This window comes from Solanum dulcamara, chromosome 1 (genome assembly GCF_947179165.1).
Source record: "Solanum dulcamara chromosome 1, daSolDulc1.2, whole genome shotgun sequence".
NCBI lineage: Eukaryota > Viridiplantae > Streptophyta > Magnoliopsida > Solanales > Solanaceae > Solanum > Solanum dulcamara.
In genome coordinates this window covers 49,567,675-49,571,283 of record NC_077237.1, presented here as the reverse complement: position 1 = coordinate 49,571,283, position 3,609 = coordinate 49,567,675, and the positions used below count along the sequence as shown (strand labels likewise).

The 3,609-nt window shown below is 39.0% G+C and overlaps 1 pseudogene; it reads right to left on the bottom strand.

Moving 5' to 3' along the window:
- Positions 1-278: 278 nt before the first annotated feature.
- Positions 279-398, bottom strand: LOC129904421 (5S ribosomal RNA; annotated as a pseudogene).
- Positions 399-3,609: the final 3,211 nt, after the last annotated feature.

Here is a 3,609-nt window from a genome sequence, read left to right as displayed (position 1 = left end):
CAATAACTAGCTAGTGATTATAGTTGTTTCCAATTCTCAATTTGGCAGTACTTATATTCCGACGTTTAGTGTCCCAAGCTTTGTGATAGCCCTAGCCTTATCCAGTGGGTACCACTTATCCCTTTTATAGATTCGCAGTGCATTAGTTGTTTTGCAAAGCTACATCCCCTATCTCAAAGGGTCTTATCATCTTTCACGGTGGAGTCACATATCCACAATACTTTTTTATACCAATAATTTCATGCACGGCCAACATATACATACATCCATATCATCTCAAATCACAACCCTACAGGCTTCCCAGAGGGTCATCCATCCTAGTACTACTTTTGCCCAAGCACGCTTAACTTCGGAGTTCTGATAGGATCTGGTACATTAGTGCTGGTATGATTGCATCCTGCCCCGTGGGGCGCATAGCTACCCATAAAGATGATGACCTAGCAGCTGGTCCGGTAGGCCAGACTTTAGCCACTTTCTCACTAGACTTTACTTATTTTCCTAACGATCTTTGTTATATTCATATTTTATCATGTTCGTATTTCACCCCATAGTATAACACTTTTTAACCTTTTTCACGATCCTTACCATGGGTTACTTACCCTTCTTAGTTACTCTTATCCCTGTGTATCAATTCCGTTGGTGCCTCAATATATCGTTCTATCCAGAACTACCAGTCTTCTCTAAATAATTTTCCTAGGGTTACAAGTCTTTTCCAACTTCGGTTTACCATATCAATATCAACCTCCTTGTTTTTATTACCATTAATTTAGCAATTAACTTATTTATCGAGGTCATCCATACTTGTGGTTTAGTCAAATTTCATCATTATTATGGGCACGACCTTTCAAGACATACTACAGCCCTGTATCTCATTCTCTTTCTATTTCTTGGAAAATTTGGGCAGAGTTTTCTCTGTATTTCTTTACTATCTCAAATTTGCAAGCAAAAAATACCAACAGTGCCTCACAGGGCCAGCATGTATAAAGATACATATATATGTATCATATCACATCATATCGCAGCCTCACAAGGCACCCAATAGCAACAATAGTATAAACTGATAGACTTACCTCACATGTCCAACTTGAAGTACACCTGTTAGTCTTTCCGTCCAGTTTTCCTTTTCAATTTTCAACTTTACATGTCAATCGTATTTCCATACCTTACTTGGTATACCTCTCTCGTGCCTTAGCTTACCTATGTTCTTTGTCACTTCCCATATCATCAGTCATTTTCTTCTATTGACATTGTCTTTTATCTGAAATCAGAGGTTAGTATAAGGAATTTCACTTCCTATGACTCAGCTCTATCGCATGACCTTAGATATGAAAGAAAGGAAACATCCTAAATGACCTGTAGCCACTTGTTTATAGATGTGGCATGTAACACATCGATAATCAAGACTCTACTAGACACGGTCTGTAGACACTCCGAGGACGAACTACTCTGATACGACTTCTATCACAACCCAACCCCATGGGCCGCGATTGGGGTCTGACCTGGACCCCTGTACATATACCTATCAGCCGTAGTTAAATCAAACTATGAACAAGAGATACTACTCATAAAAACCCCACTGATTTAAAACTTTTTCATATACATGTAGCCTCTTTCATTCATATTGTACCATGAAAGGGCATGCAAGCCAACCAGGCTTCCATAACGTAAAAACATTTACAATATGCTGTATAGGCACAATCAAAATAAACTCATAAACAACCCACTTATATATATCTACAGACCTCTACGAATAGTAATGATATCATATGGTGGACAGGGCCCCCGCTGTACCCTTGAATAAACCAATATGTACATTAAAAGATCAGTACCAAAAGCTAGGCTCTAGAATGGTGGAGCATTTCCAACATACCTAAGTGGAAATCCTAAGCTAACAGATCCCCAACACATGTACCTATACCTGCAAGCATGAAACGCAGCCCCCCAAAGAAAGGGGGTCAGTACGATACATGTACTGAGTATATAAAGCATAAAACATCATAATTAAGACAACAACTGAAATAAGGAGGGAGGACACAAATGTAACAATTTACCCGGCCCGCAGTAGGACTCGGTGTCACCATATCTTCATATGCGGCATCATACAATCGTATATAGCATCATCTCATACATTACAAATACATCATTAGGTTTTCATATGCATGCCTATCTATCATATCCGGCCCTTTAGTGAGGGACTCGGTCAAGAGAGTAATATGCATCTATATCATACTGTTACCCTCTCATACCATCATATCATATAATACCGTACCCGACCCATTATGGGTCTCGGTGTTATAATCATATCATTATATACCGTACTCGGCCCACTAGGGGACTCGATATCATAATCATCATATACCGTACCCGTCCCTTTATGGTACTCAGTGTCATTATCATATACCATATCCGGCCCTTTATGGGACTCAGTGTCACTATCATATACCGTACCCGACCCTTTATAGGACTCGGTATCATTATCATATACCGTACTCGACCCTTTATGGGAATCGGTGTCATTATCAACCATGCACAGATAGATCATTATCTAAAACTTAATAAGGTAGTCATACAGACTATTATTCATAGATCAGGACAATAATCATCTTAGGTGCCCTTTGAGTGCCCCTAGGGCTACATTAAGTGAAGTCTCAAGAGTTATAGATACATTTTAGGGTAATGCCAACCGGCTTAAGGAAATCAGGGACATCTGTCATTCTAGAGTCTTTTAGAAGGGAGCTTTACATCCCACTACTAATCGACAAATAGATGGTTCATGGAAGGTAGCTCAACTACTTTAAGAGTTTGACACCCGGAAGCGAGTAAGAGACATGAATCACATTCAGAGCTAAAGAATAGAATTACTCTAGAGCTTGTGTCATATATCATCTATCCTTGAGCCAGGTCGAAAGAAGAAAGGGATAGGCTTAACATATTTATCACTTCCCATCCTATAGGAGTTTGAGAGGTAATAACTCAGCTATTGTAGGAGTTCTAATATCCAGAAGTGGATAGGAATCAGGAAGTATGCTCGGGGATTTATGCATGGGATCATCCCCAACTTGCACACACATATATACACCTTGCACTTCTATCAAGGATATGCCAAGAGAAAGGAAATAGCTTTACATACCCTCTATGTTTCATCATTGAGGAGATAGTGGGAGGCACTAACTTAATTAGCATCGGAGCTCTCACCTCAATTGGTAGGTAGGAGTCGTGAGTCATATTCATAGTTTTCTGAGTAGGTGTTTCCCCACATTTCATATACACATCACACCTAAAACTACGACATGCCAAAAGAATGGAAAGAGACGCTTTACCTATATTACATTTTATCATATAATAGCCTTAAAAAGGCAATAGCTCAACTATTACAGGAGTTCTACCATCATGAAATGGATAAGAATTATGAAATGTACTCAGAGCTTTACGAATGAAATTATCCCCATGTCTCATATACAAACCATTCATAACTTATATCTAAGACATGCCATAAAGAAAGAAGAATAGATTTACATACTTATGCCAAAAACATTCCAAGAGAAAGCTTTACATACCTCTTACAACTTACTCCTTATTCCATTCGCCTCGTCGTCCTTGCCCTTATTT